Genomic DNA, 27,013 nt, shown 5'->3' on the forward strand with positions numbered 1-27,013 from the left:
AAAAAAAAAAAAAAAAAAAAAAAAAAAAACAGATTGTTTGCATGAAAGCAATGGTTTCACTTATAACTACCCTGAATTGGCTAGTTGTGGCTTAATCAACTAAAAAATATTATACCATACTTTCATGAAGGTTTATTGACTCTACTTCGGTTACATAGATAGTATATTTGGATCAGTTTTTACAATCTCATGTGAATTAAAATTAATTATTATGTCTTTGCAAATTGTACACCATAATTTTGCCAGTATTAGGATGAATAAGACTCATCTGCACGAGTTATTTGAAGGATAATTACAATTTACAGTATGTAAAACAGAGTTTTTGCTATACACTTGGCTCTTTTATTTGTGTTGCTATCACTAATATAAGTTGTGAAAAATTATGATTTGTGAAGAGAAGAAGTGGATTCACATTCTACTTTTCCTATCTATCAGTGGTTTACCCATGGGCAAAACATTTTAAGATGCCCATTCATCAAAGAGTTTTTGGTAATAACTATGTGACAGAAAACTGGTTGGGACCAAAGATATAAAAAGGACACAGTCTCCGTCCTAAAGAAGGCACCAGTTTAGTGAGGAAGGAGCCACATAAAGACACGTTATGGGCTCATGGAGTGATGGGTGTGTGTGGAATATTGGGAACCTGGGAAGGGTTCTTCTCTTAGTTGAGAGTTATATTTGCCAGGCTTTTTTTATTACTGGGAACAAACACTTGACACATACAACATAAAGGCTCATGGTTTTAGGGGCTTCTGTCCGTGATCATTTGGCTCCAACACATCATCACACACTCTGCTGTGAATGTATCAGTGGGTTAATCCATTGATGAATAGAACACCCCATGGTTCAGTCACCTCCCAAAAGTCCCACATATGACATTGATGGGATAGTTTAAGTTTAAACCACAAGGGTCAAGAAACATTTCAAGCAGAGTGGAAGCATAAGCTAAAAAAAAAATAAAATAAAAGGTAAAAGGAAAGGACTCACCAGTGGAAATACAAAAATTGCTTCCAACCAATTTGGAGAATATTATGGTTATATTTGTTAAACTTATGTATTCAGGTAATACTTGAACAATCAGACTTATTTTACAAAGTGGTAGTAAAATATTTGCACATGTGTGCAATGTAGTATTCATAAAGAGATTCACTTATGTGATCTACTCACATTATCCTTTCACAAAATCTTTGGTCCAGGAATTTTCTTCTCATTCCATGATGAATACTAATTAAAAAATGAACATGAGATCTCTGAAAAGCAATACAAGAAAGAAATGAAAAATGTGAACATTCAGTACTACAGAAAACGCAAAAGGTCAACACCCGAATGATTTTATTATAGAGTTGATAACATGAATTTTTTTATGCTATGAGATTTAAAAGAAAGTTCTTTACAACAAAAAGATGGGTTTATTGCTTTTGGGAAATGAGTGTTCAAAGAAGAAGTGCCAAGTATTCAAGAAGGAATTACAAGAATACAGAGGGGAATTATGTTTTAAAAAATAATTTAATAAATACATAGTCTTTATCATGTGACAAATACTCCCAAGTACTTTGTAATTGTCATGTGACTTAATTCTTACAAACACTGTAGTGCAGTTAGTATCACTTTCTGCATTTAGCAGATGAGCATTCTGAGGCTGTTTAACTTATTGAAGTTTACAGAAAAGCTATGATGTAGGTGTTTGTCTACCAGCATTAAAGTTTGAGACTTTAGGCTTTATAAGCTGCATTGCCTCTAAAAAAGTGAAATTAACTTGCAATGCATGCAGAGAAAATATAGGAGTTACATGAGAAAAATGAAAACATTACTGTGGTGTAAAGGAGAATAGATATGGCCAGGGTGAAAAGGAATAAGAAAGGCAGGCAAGATAATATTAGAATAATTAAATGAAAAATAAGGAAATGACTAGAGAGAAAGAAATATATGGAAGAACTAAAGTGAGGCATCCAACATAAGGGTTATAACTGTTATATCTATGGGACAGAAAATGTGGAACAGCATGGTTTCCAAAGATACACTTTTATTTTGTTGAAAATATGCCCACTTTAATTTCTAGAAAGGGAAAAACGCCCTGGGGAAAAAACATACAGGCCAATGAGTGGTAAAAATCAATGGACTTGAATAGCACAGAAAGAATCTTATGGGTAAACTTGGCTAAACTGGAGATACGATGGGAAAAAACAATGAATTTTTAAATTGAAAGTTAAATACTGTAGCATATACATTGCACCAATTCCCTGGAAAATACTTTTTGCATCAAACACACTTGTCTCGCAGTTCCTGCCTCTTTCTGAAGCATTTCTGCAGTTTTGCTGTGGCAGCCTTAATGTCTTGAATTGATTCACGACATTTACTTTTCATGGTTATTTGATTTTTGGAAAGAGCCAGGAAGTAAAGTGGATGGAGACAGATCATCATGCTTTTATAAGCATGCCCTTCTGTCGGATGGCTGTCCGGAGCAGCCCTCCCTCTACTTTTAATCACATCTCAGAAAGATACTCATGAAAGAGAGCCTCCTCAAGTACTTCAGACAGAGACAGGAATGATTGGATAAGTGTGTTGCTCAAAGTGAGGGGAATATTTTGAGGAGGATTAATGATTAATTACTATTATAGTTTTAAACATTTAAATATTCACCCACATTTTGCTAACACTTCATAAGACAATAAAAAATCAACTAATCCTTGGAAATTTTATATATGACCAACCATAAACATATACAAAGAGATAGTCTCAAATATCCAAGAACTGAGAGAAACTATTGCTGGAAGAGTGGTTTGGAGAAACTGATAGAGAAAAATATGTCTATCAGGGAATTAATAAGTGGATACCTCTACCAAGCCCCTTTCCTAGGCTCTGTAGATAGAGCTAGCAAGACATGACTATTGATTTTTACTGATTACATTCTAGCTATATAATGGTACCAATACATATAAATCAGAGAATAGAAACTCTTTATTCAAAAATATTTACTGCCAGTGTGATATTCAGCTAGTATGAGCTGATTAAATGATAAGCTGTCATATTGGAAGATTTCTCTGCCAGTTGGTGAAAAGAGTTGCCTCAGGTGGTGACCAAGGAGAATTGCAAGTTCACGCCTAGCCTGGGCTACTTAGTGACTTAGTGAGGCCCTGTATCAAAATAAAATAATAGAAAAAAGGTTAGGGATGTAATTTAGTGCAAAGGCCCTGGGTTCAATCCAGAGTACCACATGTTCCCTCTTCCCACAAATATATTGCCACAAATTTTTCCAAGATTTGCATGACTTTCCATCCACTGCACGTCCCCCTTTGGGCAGTCTTTGACCTGTCTTTACCCCAACAACTAAAGAGTTAATACAGAGACATAGAGGTAGCCTACAAAATGGCATATGTTCAGATCCAGAGGAAAAATTAAAACAGCAGAATAAACCTAAGTTGAGAGAACAAACTAATGAAAAGAGTTATACAAAAATAAAAGGAAGAATGAAGGAAATAAAATGTTAAAGGTTTGGAAACTGGACAATCTTAATTAAGGAATACATTTTAAAATGTAGCAACACAATAGAGTGAAAGGCAACAAACATAACAAAAATATAAACAAAAATCAGAAACACAAAGTTAGTAATGAAATGGTATTTTAGTTTCAGAATCAGCATAGATTTAAAAATGTAGTGAGCAGTCTTTTTTCATCATACTTGTAAATGTAGATGAATCTATCATTTTCCCCAAACACATAACTTATTAATTTCATTAAAAAAGAAATAGGTTCACAATTTCATTATTTTACTGAAACACTATCAAGTGAAGTAAAAATAATATGAGGATATGGAAAAAATTTTTTTAATAATATGGTTTTAGTAGTTTTCTATATTTAGTTTAAAAATAATCAAATTAGGTAAAGTAAAACTTGAAAATAAAATCCTATTTATTATAAAGATTCTTTGTGAAGGAAAATATAATTTAAAAAATATTTTGGAACAAGAGGAACTTCAAACCCAATCTGCAGGTTATTGAGACTCAAAAATAAGAAATTCAGAATATTGGAAACTTTATGGGTATATAGAACCTATATATTTATTTGCACATTTTATATTACCAGTATCTTTTATATACTAATTTATTTTCTTTTTTCAGAATATGTTGCTAGTTTTCCCACTTTTGCTTTCTAAAGATTTAACATCATTTTTGTATTTATTATGGCAACTAATAATGACCGTTTTGCTGCTATTAGATTTATTAGCGTCAATTATTTGTGTGATTATTTTCTAATTCATTAATTTCTACTTTTATCTTTAATGGATCCTTTTTATTCTTTCCGGACATTATTATTTTAAAGTCTTGGTTTTTAATCAAAATCTTAAATTTATCACATCCTTTGTTGGTTAGTGATAAAAAGTATTTAAAAAGACATTTTCCCCTTCTTTAGACATGTACCAAAAATCTGAAAGTGTTGAACAAGATAATATTTATGTATGTAAATTTTAAGCTTAGGTGAAATGAACAGTTTCTAAAAATATTCCCCCAAATAACAGGAAGAGATGAACTCTATCCAGGACTGTGAACTACAGTTATAGCTCAAAAAATTTTAAATTCTCATCATCCACAAATACTTGGGACAAGGCAAAATATTTTACAGATAAATAAAAAAATTAAGAATAAGCCTAATTTTTCTTAAATTATTTCAAAATATAAAAAGATATGGAAATTTTCTGTTTATTGTTTAAGCATGCAAATTATTGCAATATAATGAGACAAATATGGCATTAGAAAACACTATATCAACTAAATCTTGGAACTTCTTGGAGGAAAAAGTTAATCAAATTAATCATAGACATTAATTTAGGATATATTTACAAATATACAATATATAATTTAAAATCTGTTAAATTCAATAAATCCTCTAATATAGTATCAAATTATTGTAAGAATCATTTTTCAGACTGATATATTTCATTTATTTGTTTCTGTCTAGTTACTTTTGTTTTCTATATCTAAATCAATACTTTAAGTGGTATCTGGATGATCTCATTTATTAAAAATTATTGAATATTGTATACCTAATATATACCAATAAAAATTTTTAAAAAGATAAAAAATATTGTAATCCAGTGTGGACAATGTATGCAAAAGTATATTTCCACTTAGTACAATTGTTTTATGTGTTTTAGTTTTTTTGCCTCTTTGCCTAGTTTTTAATCTGCCTGTATGATAATCAACTTTAAAAGATCTTGTAAGATAAATTAATTTGATGGTGGCAAAATAAAGGGAAGGGAAAAATAATTGAAATAGGTTTTATGTATGTGCCAGTTCCATACATTTTCTTTCTGGGCTGGAACTTGGGTCCTTGCGCTTGTGAGGCAGGTGGCAGAACCACTCACCTAAATCCCCAGCACTTTGAACCAATGCCATACAATGACTGTATGTACTAAAGCATGTACTAATAAAAATAGAAAAAAACAAATCCAATAGAACAACAAAATAACCATGAACATGTTCAATAACTCAACAGAAAAACAGGGAACTATGTGAGCAGAAATTTTAAGAAAATATTTTTATTAAAGAAAAATAAACCATTGGAAAGACTTGGAATCATCTTCATAATAAACATATGCCAATAAAGATATCTAATATCATTTTAGTACTCAGCTCGACATAGGTTATTAATAATTTTCTGTCATGTTGGCAATCATATCCTTGCACATTGTTTGTGGGAGTGTATTTAATGAAGTTTTGGAAACAAATATGTCTATAGATATTAAAGTTTTAATCACACACACACCCTTTCATCATTAATTCTACTTACAGTAACTCTGCACAAAGATGTAGGCGTAAGAAAAATACAACAATATCATTAATTGTGGTACAAGATCAAAACTAGTTGAATGCACATTTATAAAGAACTGATAAATGATTGTGGCTATATCTTGTGGAACTTTGTGTAACTGAAAAAAAAAATAGAGTAAATCTTTATGTGCCAAGATATTTGCGTGAACGGACGGACGTTCTCCAAGCACCTCTCATACTTCTGTTTGTCAACATAGCCTCTGATCCTTCCATTTCAGACTCTCTTTTCATGGATATTACTACAGAGAACAACTTTGGAAGATGTAGTATCTTCCACTGAGGAAAAGAAGTTTGTGTCTAGCCTACTGTTATAATATGGTGTCTCCTTCCAGAGCAAAGTTCAGGCCTGCATATAGCTCATTGTAAAGTGTCAGGCTGCCCTACCTGAGGGTCCCTGGTCTGTAATACTTCGCTCTGATATTCCGCTCACATCTCTTGCTATGAATAATAAGGGCTTTAGAGCCTGACCCAAGAGTCTCCTGACTTCTGTTAGGAACATGAGACTGTCTCAGGCTAAATCATTACTTTGAAAGTAGAATAAACATCTAATGTTAGTCCCTCTCACACTTCTCTAACATGTATTTTAGAAAGAAAGGAAATAAAGGCTTGGAGCAAGATGCATGGTATCTTATTAAATTTAAGAAAAACGATAAAAGTGTGCTGGTGGTAGATTAAATTTTAGCTTTCTTGAAATTGGTATATTGGTTAGTATTCCATGACTGGAACCAAACATTAGACACCTGCAGCTTAAAGTAGGAGAGATTTATTATGGGTTATGGTTTCAGAAATTTCTCTCCGTGGTCAGCTGAGTTTAAGGCAGAAACATCATGGAAGCAGGGAAGGAGAATGATTCAACTCGTGGTAGCCAGGAAGCAGAGAGGAACAGGAGAGCTGGAGAGGAAGGATGCAGGCCTCAGGTGTCGTCTCCAAGGCCATGCCCCCGTGACCCACTTCCTCCATCTATGTGGTCCGTGCTCTCACAATACAACCAGCGCTCCAAGGGGCTCTTAGTCTCGTCAAGTTGACAGTCCAGATAAACAGTCTTACTTGTGCATTTTGGTAGCCAAAGGAAATAATGCTTTGAATCTTTTAGCATTTCCTTTTATCTTCATGAGCTTTCTTTCTGTGTTCAAACTGTTTGTTGGATACCAGGAAAAGTATAAATGCCCTGGTCTTTCTTAAACCTTTTGTTTGCTTCAGCCTGCCTAAGATTACTGCTTTGCTGAGGACTTGTCTATAGGTGTGATGGAGGGGGGTGGGCAGGATGCAGAGGACAGGAGAAGGGCGGAGACAGAGGAGGTGTCTAAGGGTATGAAGCACCCAATAAGGTAAGGACGTAAATGTCAGCTGCATAAAGCAATAAGAAGTACACTAGTCACCTTCGAGGAGTGTTAGTAGGGTGGTGAGATTAGAATGGACTGTAAATAAAAGGTAAGATTGGGAGTGCAAACTGACTTGTTTGGAGATTTGACTAAGAGAGGGAGGGGTGCATCGGAATACAGGCGAAAGTGACAAGGGCCTGTGTTTCCATAGAGGCTTTGCATTGTATTTTGTAAAGAGCAGAAGGTACGTGCTGAATTTTATGATCTTAAGTAGAAAGTGCTAAAGAGGAACAGGGGTTGAAAAAAGGAGAGAGAAAAATCGGAGACCTCAAAGAAGCAGAATGCAAAGATGTCTGAGCTCTTTGTAGGGAAAAGACGGGGGCCATGGGCTCTGGTGCTAGGAGGAAGGGGACAAAAGTGAAGGAGAGCAGGGTAAGAGGGAGAGAGGGCAGGCAGTGAGTGTCGTTCATCTTCCCCTTCCAAGTGTGGGGTGCCTGAGCTGAGTGGACAATTTCAGAGGTGCGAATGGTTCAGGAAGAATCACTTGAGGGCATTCACCAAGAATTTACTCCTTAAAAGCAGGGTTTCTATTTTTCCTGTCATTTTGAGAATCACAGTTAAGTGTAACTGAGGAGTGAAACACAAATTACCATAATTCTATACACTGTAGACTTGGTAAAGGCATTTTTCAAAGGCGATGTCAAGTTGTCTGTGAAAAAAGGAAGCCAAGATACATTATCTGGAATGAATAGAAAAGATGATTTAAAATATAAAAATTAGGCAAATAGTATCATGCATTACAGCTGTGGACTTTCAAAAGGGGGAAATAGACACCTCATGAGTTGAGAAGATTCCAGTCAAGGGCTAAGAAATTTAGATCTGGGGTATTTTCACCTGAAGAAACCAGTCGGACATTGGCTACACTCTCGCCGTGGTCTTTTTATTCTTTCTTTATTGCTCAGGTACTAGGGATGGAACTTGAGGCTTCCCATTTGTGAGACAAGTGTTCCATCACTCGCCATACCCTCAGCTCTTTTGAGACAGGCTCCCCGCGAGTTGCCCACGCTGACCTCAAACTTGTGATCCTCCTGCCGCAGCCTCTGGAGGAGCTAGAATTTCAGGCGTGTGCTTTTGCTCCTGGTTTGCCGTGTGTTTTTCCTCCATCTCCACGCGCTTTGGCTTTCAGTGGTTCCTAAAATGACAGAGTGCACCGGCTACCATGGCAACCTTTTCTTTCCTTTTGATCACTTGAATGCACGTCTGAGCGAAATTTGCCCGTCATTTACCAATATATGCAATTTCTTTAAGAGCTCTACTTGCTGAATAAACTGTGTTCATATTTTACTTCTGAAGAAAGGAGGCAGGGAGGTCAAAATAGTGAAGGAGTGTTATGTCTTTAAAACAATATTGCTTGCCTTATGGCCTTATTCCCAATTTAATTTTTCTGTCTATTGAGCTATACTTTTTTATTTTTCAAAAGGGGGAATCAAAAGCAACAATTCATTTTAATGTATTTTATCGTGTCCAGGAATTACATTTTAAGTTTTGTGAAATACTTCATAAGTGATTAAAAAGTTCTTAAGAATGAATAATAATGAGCTCGGTTTGGTCTCCATGCCAACTGCAGATATATATTTTCAGATGACTGATCTTGTAATGTACAAACAGCCATGCCTTTTTCTGGCACTCTGGAGAATGATTTCATTTTTTTAAAGTCAAGTCAACCAAGCTGCCAGTAACTTTTATTAACTACCTACTCTGTAAGAGCTTGTAGCAAGGCTATCCAGGGAGTGAAGATTATTGAAGAAGTTATTGAAGTGGGAAGACTTGCAGTAAAGTGGCACAAAATATAAATTTTTGTTCTTGAACTAAGTGAGAAGGAAAGAAAAAATAGTTTCTATATGCTCATTTCTAGTTAGCTGAGGAGAAAATAACATTTCAAAGAACCAGTTGATCATAACATTTGTTTATCACAAGGTAATTAAAGATATTATTTGACACAGCCATTACACAGATTTATTTAGGGGGCAATATAAAAATTCTCTGTCAAAATTATAAATCTGTGTAGTTTTATAGGCTTTGTATAGGGCAGCTTTCGTACAGCCCGTTGGTACTCAATCATGCAGTAGAATTAAGTGGAGAGATCAGGCTTTGCTTTCAGAAGACAGTACCCTTAGTTTTTAGAAAACAAGGTTTGGGGGATGGAGCAATCATAAATGAAATGATCAAGAGTTATTTGGTCTTTGTCTGTGATTGCCTAAGCAATATGTTTCTTTATGTTTTTATTGCATCTTTCTCTACTGACTTTAGACACAAGCTGACAAAGAGAAATATATAGATTTTATTTAGAGGTTTTCTCCATCTAATACAATCTTCAGAATGGTTCTGAGCGTACCCCTCAAGGCTTTCAGGTTCAATGATTTGCCTCAGGATGCAGGTAAACCAGGTGTCATTTATGGAGTCAGCTCGTAAACCTGTGGATTATAACCTGGTGAATACATCAATGTCGAACAATTAGTTTCTCAAATTCTAAACTCAGAAATGCAGAATGCCATACCCCTTTTCCCGAAGCTCCTTTAAACTGAACCTTGAGGTCTCTGTATTGGTCAGTGAGGGAAGCTGTAAGGTTTAAACTAAGGAAATTCCTTTTTTTACACAGTTCTTGGGACTGGAAATCCGAGACAAGGTACCAGCAGGTTTGGTTCCTTGGAGAACCCATTAATCCCATGTAAGGTGTTCTCCATCGATCTGGGGCTTCCCCTGGAGTTAAGGCCCGAGGCAGTGGAGACACAGGGTCTTGGGAGTAAACTGCTCACTCCTCGCAGCGTTCGCTGGAACCTCTGGGCTCCTGTTTATCTTTGGCTTCTCCAATTGCTGCCTTCTCTCTACCATCCCACCTGTACTTCCCATTTGCCTGGTGGTCGCTGTAGGTCCAACCACCCATTCTGATCATGAGCCCTGAGGAATCATCTTCCTTTTAACAAATTAGTTCTGCTTTGGCATTTTTCTGGGTCTGCGAACCCTTGGTCACCTGTGTCAGACACGTGTGATCGTCACGTCCAGTTCTATCCTGTCTGAACTGTTCCAAGCTGCTCCAGTGAAAATTTGCAAATTTTCCCAAGGCTCATGCACGTTGAGCCCAATTCTCTCTGTGTCTCAACCTCACCTCCACTGAGGTGAGGCAGGGGCCAGGGCCTGGAGACCCACATAGTTCATACCAATTCTGTGCAACTTTCATACTGGATCAGCATATTATTCCAAAAATGTTGTCTTCCTCATTCTCATATTCACCAAATACACTCTCTCCAGGGCTTTGTAGACTCTTAGGTTGTGAAGATGAATATCCCTGTGCCCACCCCCCATGCAGTCTCTTGTGAATATAAACTGGTTAATATGGTTAATATGGTTAATACCTTTACTATTAATGAAGTTCCTAAACAACATCATTGTTGAGTAGCATCTTTAGAATCATTATTTATAGAAGTATTGCTTTTAACATATGAATTTTTTTCTTTTTAAGTTTTTGGAATTAAATATTACCATGAAGTATAAAAACTGCAAAAATATCAACAGTGTGTCTCGAATACCTACCCGAACAAATAAAATCTTTCTTACAGTTTTGCAAACCTATGCGAAAGTCAAAATTCTTTTGACCACATTTTGGAAAAATTGAGTTTACTCATATATGTGCATATTCATTTAAAATTTGCATAGATATATTTCATCTCAATATGTTGTACACATAAAATATGCAAAACTAATATTTTAAAGTTGTAATATATTAGGATAAATATTAATTCTAGCATTTTTTTTTCTTGTGTCTCAGACATGTTCTGTGCCTGAAAGAAGGGCACCAGAAGTTGGGAACTATTATTTTGCATCAAGACCTTTTCTCTGAAGCTGAAAAATGTTGCTTTTAAAAAAGTAACTGACCAGGGCCAGGGATTTAGCTCAGTGGTTCTGCCACCTCCCTTGAAAGCACAAGGACCTGAGTTCAATCCCCAGTACCAAAATAAAAAGTAACTGATTGCAAGGCCTACTATAAATATGGAAGAAATTAGGAATGTTAAAAAGAAATACACAAACAACACACATAAATATACAAATACACATGCACATTTTTAACTGAACATGTATTTACTAGCCTATTGGATACCACCATAATTGTTTAAATTGCTATGAAGCTTCAGTGGTTATTGGATTAATTTGTTAATAGATTTGCCTGTTAGCCTTGTGAAACGTAGACTTCCTTCAGGAAAATTTTATGTCTTTATATCCCAGAAAGGCTACTTGATCCAAGATTTTGGTTTATTTATTTATTTTTTTAGCTGACAGAAGGAGAAACATGACTCAGAATTTGTACTTGAGATTCACTTTTAACCTGCAAAATTATGTCTTCCTTTAAACTGAAGAATTGTGAATGTGAAGACAAACGTATTAGGGCAACTTGCTCTCCAAAAGCTCTCAATATAGATGGTGGTAACAACATGGAAAGGAAGGGTCATTGCGCATGTAATTCTTTAAGAAGAGGCCACACCAGAGTAGGTCAGGCCTTTAATCCAATATGACTGGGGCCCTCATGAAGAGGAAAAGAGGCACAGACACATGAGGGGATAAGGACATGTAGGGACAGAGGCAGACATTAGATGACGCCTGTAAGCCAAGGATAGTTGGTGACCACCAGGAGACCAAACGGGATAAGAGGAGAGTCTAGAGTTTCAAGTCTGAGATATTTTGATTTAGGACTTCTGGACTACAGAAGTGTGATACAATACATTTGTCTTGCATGAAGCTGCCTGATTTTGGTACCCTGTTATAATAGTCCTTAGGAAACAGATATAAGAGGTTATATATTTGCTTGGTTTCCCAGCCAGCAAGTTTGAGCCCCGGCAGTCTGTCCCTGGAGAGACACTGGGATCAGAAGCCTAGCTGTGAGATGACAGAGCTGTGTTGTGTGGATACATGATTCAGTCCTGGGGATGAGGAATGAGGACATATTCAGAGTTCATGCTGTGGGTAAGCAATAGGACTGAATTTGAAAAACACAGCAATGTCAGATAAATGTTTACTAAGGGCATATCCACAAAACTGTACTGAAAAAAATTGTCAGCTTTGGGAAAAATGCTATATCCCACCTCTTCACCCAGAGCTTTCACTTTTGGTACCATTTTAAAAGAAGAAATTTAAGAACTATATAAGAACATATTTAGAGACTTGCTAATTTTCATAAATGTGTGCCCTGACACATATGAATACGTGCATACATTAATAAATATGCACATAATGTACACATACAAACATGCAAGGAAGAAACCAAAGGAGATGAAGGCTGGGCTTAATGCCAAAGAAGGTGAGGAATCTCAGTAAAATTTGCTGATTAAATTGAATCTTGGAACCGGAAGCTAGAAGGAGCAAGGAGAACTGAAAACTTCTGTTTTCCTTACTCCATGCGATTCCTTTCTCTCCTGTTTCAAGATTCCTGAGATGTTGACACAGCACCCTCTCTCATTGTTGTGGTTTCTCCAGTAGAGATGGAGGCACCAGCTCCTTGGGATACATGTGGGGGAGGCACGACTAGGCAAGATAATTCTTGTAACATACTCTGCATCCCTGAAGAAACAGAGAGCACGTATCCATTTTTATTTTATCGTCACCTCCATGAGGGCAGAAAAGTCAAAATATACATTATTACCTCACAAATGTTCAAAAAGCTAGGTGTGGCAGACTCTGTCCTAACACCTAGAGGTCCCCGCAGTCCCCAAACTCATGCTTGTGTGTTTGCATTTGTATGTTATTCTGGCATGAATTTGATATATTATGATGTGTTTAACTTTATGAAATTTACTTAGGTTAGTCCAAAAATTTGTGTCTCGCTGTAAAATAAACATATCCTTCAATCTGGGGTTGACAGAACTCTCATGTTTCAGCCCCTAGTTTTAGCAGTATTTTACCCAAATTTCACTTAAAAATAAACACCTGGCTACTTTATAATATTTTAATAAGTGTTTTATTTTTGTTTGCTTGTTATTGAGGCAAGGTCTCCCTTGCTAGTTCAGGCTGGCCCTAAACTCACTATGTAGCCCAGGCTGGGCTCAAAGTCATAGCGAACCTCCTGCCTCAAACTCCTGGGATTACAGGTGTGCGCCACCACACTGGACTCTAATGGGAGTTTTATAAAACAAATAGATTTTAACTGTTTTATATTGTTTTTCGTAGCAAACACAATTTCATAACAATTACTCTGTGTGTACCACCACCTATTTTATTTTGTGGAACCCTCCATTTGTTGAGACTACTCTGGTTTGTTATGAGCATAAGAAATTAGGTTTTTTTTATAGTACAAGATTTTCCAGATGATTGGGCTCTTGGGTTTATTGAGTCCAATTTCTTAATTTTGCAGATGAGCATAGTAAAGTGTAAAGGTCACTAGATTCCTGCATTCGATTATTTACCAGTTTTAGCATGATCTAGTTTTAAATGGTAATTCAGATCGTTTAACTATTTGAGTTCTTTCTGCAAGGATTATGAATAATGCATTTCTAGGCATATGAGTTCTAAAAGAAAACTGAAAACAAAACCAATTCTGTCAAGCCACTTATCCGTAGCTCTTCCTTCACCACCTTTCAAAGAACAAGGGGTTCTCCTAAGTCCATTGCCTTTGGAACTAAATAGGTGCTGTTGGCTGCCCTGGGAAAAAACAGCTTTTGAGCTTCTGAGCTGTGTAACCTTGAGCAAGATACGTAAACTGGAGTCTTTAGTCCTGTCATTTGCAAAACAGAAATAAAAGCTATCCTACTGACTCACTGTGACAATGAAATAGAAAAACCTTCATAAGTTACTTATAATGCCATAAGCACATGATTATTAATTTCCTTTTTGTCTCTTCCATTTGCCTGATCGAGATCATAGGGCTTATTAATGTGTAGGCAGGACTAATTCCTAGGTCTTTTAATTTTACGAAATAGATCCTTCTACCTGGAATTCTTCCATGTTCCCATGGAAAGGTTCTCAGAAATTAAAAGTAGAATTATGTGTCTGACAGCATCTCTTGTTAGCTTAAGAGGCCTGCCAAAGCCTGGTGCCCATCTTGAAAATGGCCCAGTGTCTGCCACAAACTGAAATAATTGTGACATTAGATAACAGATCATTTCATGGTCTTTTCTTAGAATTCTGGATCTAGTGTAGCTCGTTCTTATACTTGTTGTTACTAAAGAAGGCTGAGAAATTGATAGTGCTTCAAAAAGTCCAGGAGAAAATTGAGTAAGCCTGTTAATAAGTAAACTTGTTTGAAATGACTTCAAAGTGGGACACAGTGCAGGTCTCGGTGATCCATTCACACAATTGAACAAAAGCAAATAGGTTGGTTTTAGTGGACAGGGCCGACTAAGTGTTTGGATTAAAACATCGAGCATAGTGTTAACTTGAGGCTTTAGCGGTGATGCACCTCTCTCATTTGACACCCAGAGAGGATAATTGTTGGACAGCCATTCTTCTTGTTATGATAAAATTGTTTTCAGTAGAAATCATAGAGTGCTCACTTCAGCAGCACGTATACTAAAATTGGAGCGATACAGAGAAGATTAGCGCGACCCCTGCACAAGGATGACACGCAAATTCTTGAAGTGATCCATATTTTTTAAAAAAAGAAATCATAGAAAGACATTTAAAAACAATTTTCTTGCTTTGTTCTTTATTTTAAAATAATTAGCAGTGTAATTTCATTTAGTAGCAATGCATTTCAATTTTTAAACTATTACTAAATTTCACTTAAATATATATGAATAAAAATTTGCACTTACCTCAAAAATTACACACTAGTCTTTATGCTATTTCAAAATTTAAAATAAATATCATAAGAAGCTATTAAGAGTGATCTGAGAAGTGAGGTAGCTCAGGTTATCCTTTTTTGAATTTACAATTTCTGGTCTACTATTGTTTATTTCCCACATACTCTTTAAATGTAAATTATGTAGCTTTGTAGGATTCAAAGAAGTAGGCTTTAATTTTATATCCTTGATGAATGTATACAAGATGCTAGTTTCTCCTTGTAGAAGTTTAGAGCTAGAAAGTTCCATTCCCACTCTTGTATAAAAGAAAGTGGGACAAATCACAAATTCTTATGGGTCTTGATTCCATCTGAGATTTGAATTTTACAGGAAAAGCAACTGGCTCAAATACTTGGCAGTAGATGCATAGAAGGAGGACGGGAGAAGAAACAAATAGTAGTTGCACTTGATGGATACAACCAGGCCCTGAGAAGAAGGGCGACGGCAACTTGGTGGAGACCAAGTGTGCCCAGGTGAATGAGTGGGAGATCTCTGGGTGTGTGTAATTTCAGGGAGTCCTTACCTCCCTCGGTTTTTTTCCTCTACAAATTCCACTGAATTCTCACAGCGCAGCTTAAGGAATACTTTTAAAAAATAATCCATAAAATAGGGACCTTGGGGAGGAGAAGAGCAAGCCTGGAATGAAACAAATACAACTTCCCAGATAACTGGTACGTATTTCCCAGGCAAACGGAATCCTTATGTTGAGTAAATGGCAATAAACATTGTTGCTCCTAGGGCACTTGTAGCACCCAAGGGTCCCAGTGGAAGGGACAGAAAAAAGAAAAACTGAACATTGGTAAATAGCTGAGGACACACATAGACAATAGGTAGATCCATCATACTGAAAAAGTTGAACACAAAGACAAAAAATCTTAGAATCACAGAAAAAAAGTTATATTTAATGCAGAGGGATAAAGATGATAATTATAGGAAACTTCTTGCCAGAAACCATGCAATTAAGAAGAAAAGAGAGTGACATCTTTAAAGGGCTGAAAAAGTTAACATTTTTGATGATCATATCCCAAAAAAGTATACTGTAAAAATAAAAAAAAACTTTTATAAGGATATTCTTTAGAGTAGACCTGCTTTAAAAATGTAAAGAAAATTATTTAGGCAAAGGAAGGTCAATGCTAGCATAAATTTGGATCTGCAAAAAGAAATGAAGAGCAATGGAAATAGAATCAATTAAGATATATATAACAATATATAAGGCATTCATATTTTCTTATGGCAGTTTTAAAAGATAACTGACTGCTTAAACAAAGCTAATAGCCATGTGTAATATGCTTAATTTAAATATATTGTATACTTATGAAGAAGCAAAACAGCAAAAAGAATGAGAGAGAGAGGAATTGGGAATTTACTGTTTCAAGTTTCAAGCAATGTGATATTATTTGAAAGCAGGCTCTCACTAAAGACATATAAACCCCAGGACAACAGTAAAAATGAAAAATGTTTAAGTAGTGGAGAAATAAAATAAATCCTAAATAGTTATTGACTACTAAAAAGAAGGAAGAAGAAAGGGGGAGAAAAAACAGAGGATGCTGATAACTATAAAAAAGGATGACAGGTATGCACTCAACAATATCAGACATCATACTAAATGTGATCTCTCTATCCCAGTTAAAAGACAAAATGGCAAGTTATATAACAAGGTAAAACCCAACTGTATGCTGTCTATAAGAAACTGCTTTAAATATAAGACATGGATAAATTAATAGTAAAAGAATGAGAAAAAATTGTTCTCTAAAATATTAGTTGAATAAATGCTGAATTAGCTACTACTTTGATACTGAGAAAAAGTAGATTTCAGGAAATAGAATAATATTAAGAATAAAGAGGAACATTAAAAAATAAAATAGTTGGAATTCTGAATTGAGGTAAGCAATCCAAATTGTATATGCCATTAGCATAACACTTCAAAATAAAGATGAAAATGATAGCAATGGAAGGAGGAAGAGAGAAATCTACAGTTGTGGTTCTAGACTTCAATACTGCCTTATTAGTAATTGACAAAGAAGTAGACAGAAAATTAATGAGGATATAGAAAATCTAAACCAAACTATTACTAATTTGGCCTAAGTGATATTTATAGAATGTCTCCACAAAACAGCAGAAAATATATTCTTGTAATGTGTTCAAGTCAATTAAACAATATACGTCATTGTGGGCCATGAAATATGCCTTGAGAAATTTAAGAAAAAACATTTTATTAGAACCAAAGGAATTAAATAAAAAAATGTGTCCTATCGATGCCCAAATATTTGAAATTTACACAGTATACTTCTAAGTAACTCATAGATGAAAGAAGAGATCACAAGGGATATTAAATATATTTTGAACTAAGTGAAAATAAAATACAGTATATCAAAAATTTTAGAAAAGTGATACTTACAGAACCACTTTGTGAGACTAAAGCAGGAGGATTGAAAGTTCAAGTCCCAACTAGACAATTTAGCAACTTAGTAAGATCCTATCCTCCAAAATCCTCCAAAACAAAACAAAATTAAGCAACAGGACTAAACACTGGGCTTAATATCCAGTAAAACACACACACACACACGCACACACACACATGCACACACACTTACAGTGGAACAGAAAAGAAGGTTTAAAATTACTTTTTACCTCAACCCTAGAAATTAAGAAAAAGATAAAGTAGGAAGTGAGGATATAATAATATTGGAGTCAACATTAGTGAGATTGAAAAGAACAAAACAGAAAAGAAAAGCAAGAAGACGGATGCTGGTAGTTAAAAAATATCAGTAAGAGTGGTAGATTTCTAGGCGCAGCAATCAAGAAAAGTATAGGAAGATACAATTACCAAAACCATCATGATTTAGCATACATAATAACCAACAGTGCAACTGCTAAAAGGATAATAAACTTATACTATGAGGGACTCTATGCTGATAAATGCAATAACAAATTAATTGCATTAATTGGATCAATTCTCTAAAAGACACAACCAACCAAACACAATAAAAGAAACAAGAAGAGATAACATATTAATTTAAGAGATTGAATCATGGTTAAATGTTTGAATTGTATGCACCAATGTTTTCTCAGTAGGAGAATTTACCAATCTTTAAAGAGTGGTATAATACTGATTCAATAAAACCTCTCCTAGGAAATAGAAAATGTGAGAATATATCCCAAATCACTTGATTAGGCCAAAATTTTCCTTAAACTAAAATTAGACAAATGCATTACAACAAACAAAATTATATAACAAGGAGACTTAAGACCACAGAGAGAAAAATCCTCAATAAAATATTAGTGGATGCAAGTCAATATTTAAGAAAATCTCTTTAGAAATAATATTTAACCAAATAGGGCATATCTCAAAACAAATAGCATATAGCACTCAAAAATCAAATAATTTATTTCAGCGTATTTATAAATTAAATATTACCTACATGACATTCCTAATTTTGTCCATAGATTTATGCAATTCCAATAAAAATATCTGCAAGCTTTTTTGGTAGATATCTACACACTGATTTAAGGTTTGTATGGAAAGTCAAAGGAGTTACAATGGCTGACCAAAATGTTTAAAAGGGCAAGTTTGGAGTTTACACAGTATTTCCACATAGTATTTACTTTAAGCCTAAGTCTTATACTTAGTGTAGATTGAAGTGTCTAAGACTGTGTGCTAGTGACAAAATAATAAACTGAACATTAGGCAGAGTTTTAAGCAAATAGTAAAGGAAGAAGTATTAAAGAGAAAATTTAATAAATTTGATTTAAGTAAAAAGAAAACTTTTTAACTCTCCAGAAGATTCTGTTAAAGAAGGTGAAAGACAAGAAACAAATTAGGAGAGAATATTTATAAATCACATTTAAGTCAGACTTTTGACTAAGATATTTTAAAAACCTCCAATTTAAACACCAGAGGGAAAATCCAACAAAATATAGGCAAATAAAGATAAAAGGATTGAAAATAAACATATGAAAAGATACTTAATATCATTAGTCATTGGGGAAATGCAAATTAGACCTTCTGTGAGGTTCCACTATAAACCTCTAAGTGACTATAGTATAAAAAGAGAAAAGAAAGAGGACATAAGGGAGGAAGGAAAGAATGTCCTAATACCAAGTGGTGGTGGGATACAGTATCTCATATATTCTTAGTAAAAATGAATGGCACAGTCACTTTGGAAGGCAATTTGGAAATTATAAAAATGCATATATATATATATATGTGTGTGTGTGTGTGTGTGTGTGTGTGTGTGTGTGTGTACTTCCTGTGCAATCTAGCAGTCTCCTTTTGAGAAAAATAAAAATATAGGTCCATGTCAAAACTGAACTCAAATGTTTATAGCAGCTTTATTGTCTCCTTATGAAAAAATTTTAAGTCTAGACACATGTCCTTTAATGGGTAAATGGACACAAACTCTACTATATCTATATAATGGAATATTAATCAGCAATTACAAAAGGGACAAATAGAATATTGATTCACACCATCACAATGAATCTTCAATGCAGTTTGCAAAGTGAAAGAAGCCAAATCTAAAATGCTATGTGATATATAATTCAGTTCAGACAATATTGTGAAACAGATATAAGGGCAGAAAAACAGATGAACAGTTGTCTAGTAGGGCAGGAGGCAATTTTTGAAGTGATGGTGTTGCTTTGTAAGAAATATGCTGATGAATATATTGCCCTTATTCATTTGTCAAAACTCCTTGAGCCCTACCTATATCACAAAGAGTAAATCTGCTATATGAAAAAACAACAGTCACAAAACACACACACACAAAACACAACATCTATCAGGATAGGGATGGAGTCCTAGATGAACTACACAGCATAACAAATCAATTTAGCTGTGTTATAAGAAATTCCATGCCACATGATGACATACAAGATAAAGAACTTTTTAAAAGTAAATTTGGAAGCCAGTTTTGTAAATTTAAAGAAAAAAGAAATGTTTAAAACAATGTACATACTGTGTTATACAGAGTTGATAAATCTGTTTTTAAGCAGTTCTGAAACTATTTTCTGTTGCATAGAAGCATGAATAAATAAATATCTTACAAATAATGAGAGCTTACTTTCTCCCTATTGGAGAAAAAAATGTAAAAAAAATAAGAAAAACTGGAATAAACTATGTGATGCTAAGTGGGAGACAAATCAGTATGAATCATTTCTTTTTGTAGTTCTTTGTGTTGACTTATATATGTGTTTATGTAATGCACACAGAAAAATACTGATATAAATATAGATACGTAGGCATCCATGGGTTAAGGTCTACTATACATCTATATATGCACATTTACTAGCTCTCTATGCTGAGAGGAGGGTGTGTTAGGGTTCTCTAGAGTAACACAATCAATAGAAAATACAGCATATATACATATACGTATACGTACATATATACATACATATATATATATATATGTATATATATATATGTATATATATATGGCTACCGAAGGGGTTTTTTTGGGGTCTCTTATGGGATCAGAGACAGGACTTCTCTCAATGGTCCTCTGTATGCTGGGTTGTTGAGGCATCTGGGATCTCAGCCCAAGTAAACAGAAGTCACGGGGAAGAGATTAAGGATGCAGGGTGAAAGCCTGGAAGCTCACTGAAGAGTTGCTGCTGAAAGGCTGAAAAAACTGGAAACCTGGCACCAATGTCCGGAGGCGATGACTGCAAAGGGTGACCCTGCACACCAAGACTGGAGTTCTTCAAAAATAGCACGTTTCCTTCTTTCCTTTTTCATTCCCTTCAGGCTGTAAGCCTATTGGTTGGTACTACTCAAAGCTGGGTTAGAGCATTCTACTCACAATTTGCTGGCCTACATGTCAATCACCAACAGACACACCCACAACTGTGCTTTACTAATCTATTAATTTTTTTGAGTGGACTTATCGTAAGGGCCATAGAGGGTAAGGGAGTGATGGCACCCTCTCAACAATATGTATACTTAGTGTCTGGATTTTGGTGTTTAATGCCCAGATTTTGGTATTTTAAAATCCATAGCATTCTCAAGTAAAAGGAGACAGGACTTCTTAGAAAGTTAATTTCAAGGCTCAAGCAGGGGAAATACTGGGATACATAATCTGCTGGAATCTAAAAATAAGAAATGCTGAAAAACAAAGTGCATATCAACCGATCTCTCTATCTTTCACACCAATGTATTTCCAAATAGAAAAATCAAAAGAACCAACCTGAAAGTGTTTTCAGTAGTCAAAGATGGGAAAATCTGACCACTACTCTAAATGATGGTATTAGAATGCAATATTAAAAATGAAATAATTTCCTGAGTCCATACCGCTCTCAATAGATTTAAATATCTCATAAATATGTTAATGAAGGGAATGTATGTCTTCTTACTAACCAGGAATTGCAAATAGTTACTGAAGGAATGAAGGAGCTAGGAAATTGCCATTATAATTGGTAAATAGTAAGTGCTACATATAAGACCAACTGATAAATGATTAAATTAATACAGAAAATATTAACTAAAACAGGATGTGTGCATGGTTCCACTGTATTCCTTACCAAGATGAAGTAAATAAAAGGGGCATTTGACAGCAGATTCGTGTGGCAGATTTGGCTATTAACATATAACTGTTAAGGTCTGATGGGGTCAAAGCTAACATTATAAAGAATGTGATGTTTTTATCATGTACGTCCTGAGATGATGGGCATATGTATCTTTGCAGTCCTTAACAATGATGTGTGGTGATGAAGTACCAAAAAACTCATGTTAAACTGCATTCAGAATAACTGATCACTACACTTCAGAGCTCTCAACATCCCAAGGACAAGGAGAAATTTAAAAATGATCACAGGTTGGAGGAAACCAAAGAGATAATAACAACTAAACAGTGTGGGGTCCTGGAGGAGTCCTCCAACCAAAATGAGATATGAGCAGCGGAACTGGAGGAAAGTGAGACAAATCAGTAGTCTAGTTAATAATATTGGGCAATGTTAGTTTTCTTTTGGTACCGGAGATGGAACTCCGGTCCTTGAGCTTGTGAGGCAGGTGGCGTGACCACTGAGCTACACCCCCGGCCCTGGGCAATGTTAATTTTTAAAATTTTGGTTCTGGTGCTGGGGTTATGTAAGAAGCTGGCAGTAGGGCAGGCTGAATGAGAAGTTTGTTATCACTCCTATGGGGGTTTTCTGTGAGTCTAAGATCTTCCCAGAATTAAATGTAAGAAATCAGTGAGCAGTTCAGTCTGTATGTGTTGAGAGACTATATCAAACTGGAGTTTTCATAATTAACTTTCACTAAAATACAATGTTTATTAAAAAATAAATAATGCAGATGTAGGTGTTAAATGGAAGTTTATGGATGCTTTCTTTATTAAAGTTTAATAATGACAGCTACAATGACTGTAAAATTAGGTCAAAGCATTTTTTTTCCTGAGATGAGTATTTTATTCCTGACACTTTAAAATTTGCTATTGATATCAAAAAAGTAATGACATTTAGTCGTTTTTATTTTTAGTTTAAAAGGTTTGCTGACCGTATCCTTCTTTATGCCTGCATATGGAGCTTTCTCCTCCCACCTCCTCTACCTTGTTATGCCAAGGAATGCCTGTGAATAGTTACTGGGTTGTGTCACGAGGAGTTGGCTAGCGTTAAACAGGTTGCAATGGGATCTATCTATGTACCTCTTTATATATATTCACGTAGCTATTCCTATAGTGATGACTATACAGCATCATTTATAACTATATCAACGGGCTTAGTGACAGAGTGCTTGCCTAGCACATATGGCGTCCTGGGCTCCGTTGCAGAATTGCAAAACAATAAAAACGTCTACATTTGGGTGTAGGTCTAAAATTGTGTCTATGCCCTATTACTTTTTATCTATACCTATTTAGCTACCTATTCTTCACCTTTTAAAGATTCACAAGGACTGGAACCACCAGTGTATAGTTGAAATATCATAATGACATTGATATTTTATTTCTGCACAAAATGCCTTGAGATGTAAATAATTAAATGCTTTCGCTTTCATGTTTATTGTTTCTTACATCTAGCAGTCAGCAGTACAATTACTTTTTATTAGTATATACTAATAAATGGCTCACATATTTTAAAATTCTTCATTACTAGTAAAATCTTTCCATTAGGAAGCAGTTTGTCCTAATTTGAAAATAAAAAGCACCGGCACTCCTTCCGTTGTTCTCTGACATCCTGCGAGGAGTTCATCCCTACCATCCACAGAGGAATAAATTACTCCCTTGTTACTCAGGTGGGAGGGATCATGGGGTAATAGCGGAGTGGCTGTGGCATTGATTGTGTAAGAATCATAATACCCATTTTATTCTGTTGGAATGCCTTTCCTTTACCAGTACAGGAGCTAGAAGTTAACTCATCTGGGAGGAAATAGGCGAAGCCACTGCATTCTTATCTGAAAGGAGATTAAAATACTGATTTGTCACTCTGTGGGACTGTCTGCTCTTTCTAGGGACTGGCTGCAACCAGGCAACTAGGAAACCTCAGACTTAATCTTTTGCTTTTTCATCACCTTTGTTTTGGCAGGGAGTTGTTTTGCTTTGCTCTGACATTTTTCGTTTTTTTTGTGTGTGTTTGTTTTCCCCGGACTCCTCAAGAACTTGTTTGAAGGTCAACAGATTTATTTGCAAGCACGTTGATTTGTTCATATTAAGGCCACATTTCAGAGTGGTGAAAAACTGGAGCATCTGGAGAACAAACAACTGGGATGGTCTAGCCAGACAGGAATGGGAAATAATTTTTCTAGGACTTCATGGAGTCCTGGTTGGCCAAGGCCACTTAGCTGGGTTGCATGGCTTAGGGGTCCTGCTCTGTCTCTTCAGCCACCCAGTATTGTGTGGAGTCAGCCTTGGAGGCTGAGAGGGGATGTGGCCACCTGGACTCCAGGGAATGGCAGCATCCTCTAGAAGAGCCTTCACTCATTCTGAGAAGTGCCTCACTGTCCAATCACTCAAGTGCCTGGAGCTCAGAACTGTCACCCCAGGGGTCCCAGACTGTTTTCTAGACTGGGCTGATCCTAGGTCTGTGACCATGCCCTCTCTCCAGACTGTAGCACTGGCAAAGGAGCATGCAACATGAGGAGTAGGAGACGGTAGGTACTGTTGCAGCTTCGGGCCTATGCAGGGCAGAGGCAGGGTGGAGGTGGAGCTGCTGCCAGCTTTAACCAGTGTCTTTATGTCTAAGAAAAAGGCATCAGCCCACCTTTTACATAATTTGGTGAGGAAAGAGGAGTGTAGGATCTGGGTTTGCAGCTCCTCTGGATTGAACAACATTTCCATAGGACATGTAAAGCCCCAGCACTGGCCTTTGCTCTAAGGTATATCCCTAGCTCTTTTAAATATTTAAAATTTTGAGATATGGTCTCATTCAGTCCCTGAGTTCCCCAAGGTGGGCTCAAATTTGGGATTCTCCAGCCTCAGTCTCCCAGAGTTCTAGGGTCACAGACATGTACCAGCACACCTAGCTTACATTTCTGTCATATTAAACCACCAAGTTTTTTGTACTTTGTTATGGCAATCCCAATAAACTAATATACAAGGCATATGTATATATGAGGTCTTTTTTATTTGAAGCCATATTATGTATAATGTAATGGGGGATTGACTTGTCACAATAATATAGAAATATACTTCCCTGATGTCTTCCAGGGCTCTTACTAAACTAGGAAAAAATATTAAAAATGGTGAGAAGTCTTCTTTCTTTTTTCAAAAAAAATTGCATGTATTTCCAAATAAAGGTATGTGGTCTATGATTTAATAATTCTTGACAGTAAAAAAATCAATTTCTATTATATTGGCTTTACTAAATGTGGAAAAATGAATCAAAATGTAAAGTTTTATTTGGGGTAAGGTTTAGAAGGGATATCAAGACAGATAACCCAGTCTTACATTAGCTGACATCTTTGGCTCTGAGCAAACGCTAAATGAAATGCTGCAAATATTACTTAGCATCTTGTTGGTTGAAGCAGGTGGCTAAGATGTTAATTCAATATCATGAGGAAGGGGGTCTCTACTCAAGAAAAACTGTACTATATATTCTGAGGTAAATGAAGTTAAATCGCTTTTCATCACAGGACTTCTGAGAGCCTTTGGCATGCCATTTTATTTCAAGAGCAAGGTTACGTTACCATAGAATCTTTTGTGGAAGCCATTTTTATGAAACTAAGCCTCCATAGTCTCCCTGAGAAATATGAACCTCAGAATATTGCTTCTGCTGATGCTTACTTGGGTTAGCTTGGAATGGATGGGTCTCCTTCTGTCCTACAAATATTTCCCTTATTTCCCCCTTACTTTTCATTTGTAAACTTTTGACACGTCTCTGCTATGGATACTTTAGGTTGCCATATAAAAGAACCACTGAGTAGGCTGTTAGTCTCCAGTCAGCAAATCATCAGTGCCATAATTATTGATTTTCTAAATCATTTCTAATTTTTTTTTTGCTGTTGATATGAAGCCATTATATTGGGATGAATCATAAGCAGCTGATACCGGCTGACACAAGTGGCGGCGTCATATGGCCACACATCAATGTTGTTAGAGTCAGTGCAGTTTCCAAGGTACTCAGTGTACTGGGAGAGGCTTAGCCACTTCAAGAGTTTGGCTTTGTACTTTTATAAAAAGACAGGATGGTTGACAGGCAAAGTCACTTGTTCTTGTAAACAACACCAAGTTGACCAAGACTGATAATATTGTGGAAGGCCAAACAGGAATACAAAATTATCACAATCAATTTTAGAGTGATGTGCAATGAATAAAATGAATTTCAATTAGGGTACTTTAGGCTTTGTAAAACAGAATAATTAATCTGACAAATGCAGCAGAAATAGAAATATTTACAAGGATTGGACCACAGAAAGAGAGGTTTTAAAGACATAGCATACTATAGGTGCAGGCTTTGTTGAATGGACCCAAACCGGCAGCCTCTGAACCATGGATTCTGTCCAACCATCTGGACCTCATCCAGGGCTTTTGGCTGTCACGTCTAATGGCTGTTGCTCTCAGGTCGGTGATTCTACTCCATTTGGCCTGCGAATTTCAGATACTAAGACACAGAATTATTACCTTTATATAAGAATACTCTCCCTACAACCCATTGTCTCTGTGAATTAACTTAATGTTAATTAATTTAACTGTGTTTATTGAAGTACAATTCTCATTCCCCTCAGCTACTGTGAGACATAGGGGATGTGATTAAAAAATATGGTAAATGTTTAAATAAAAAATAATTATTACAGAAAAAACACATAGCCATTAACTCCCCTCAAAGCACTGTCACCTACTTCAACTTTTAAGGGCAGCTAAAGGCCAGGGAGTCTACAAAATCTCCTATCTTATTCCTGCAGGTCATAGACTATATATCACTCAACTTGACATGAGATGACAAACACTTCTGACAGAAAATAACAACAGCAGCCTTGAATTTAAAGTTTGTAAGTTCTTTGAGGACAACATCCAAGTATTGTATGCGTTGTGTACCTAGATCAGACAAGTGTGCAGGAAATAAAAACATCAGCAGGCTTCATCAGGCTGCACTTAAGATTAAGTTAACGAACACAACTAAGTTTCCTATCATTTTGATTCTTGGACTTAAGTATAAAATATACACTTAGTTTTTATGTCCATCTTATCCAATGGTAAAATTTAATATACCCATAAAATGTTATTGCAAGTTTAATTCAAATAAATAGAGAGTCAGTGTTTAGTTTTAGTGGAGTTTTGTGTCAGATTCCTCATTCAGGATTTGGAGTTTTGAGCGTTATAAAATACAGCTATATAGAAAAAAAGTTCTACTGGGCTGAAATTCTGTGGTATTAGTAGATTTTTATTATTTTTTTAGGGCTGAGTTTTTGACTGTACTTTATTAGAATTCTGATATATCATCCTGACGTCTCTGTGAATTAACTTAATGGGTTCCTAATCTTTATCAAAGTTGATGTTGATGATTATTTTTTTATTAAGTTCATTGGTACATGTTAGGTACACATTACAGTTACATTGAGGTCTTGTACCTTTACATGATGTATCTTGGTTCTTAGTTTTTCCCCATA

At 35.6% G+C, this 27,013-nt stretch overlaps 1 protein-coding gene and 1 non-coding gene across 2 annotated transcripts in view; both read left to right on the plus strand.

Moving 5' to 3' along the window:
* Nucleotides 1–27,013, plus strand: part of Itgbl1 (integrin subunit beta like 1) — a gene marked incomplete at its 5' end in the record, with an annotated part of 218,722 nt that overhangs the window by 73,505 nt on the left and 118,204 nt on the right. The window lies entirely within an intron of this gene.
* On the plus strand, nucleotides 14,681–14,787 carry LOC117285158. The gene has a single exon (XR_004516127.1). It is a non-coding gene; the product is annotated as a U6 spliceosomal RNA (small nuclear RNA).

This window comes from Fukomys damarensis, unplaced genomic scaffold, assembly GCF_012274545.1.
Source record: "Fukomys damarensis isolate Sample0158 unplaced genomic scaffold, DMR_v1.0_HiC HiC_scaffold_6, whole genome shotgun sequence".
NCBI classification, from domain to species: domain Eukaryota; kingdom Metazoa; phylum Chordata; class Mammalia; order Rodentia; family Bathyergidae; genus Fukomys; species Fukomys damarensis.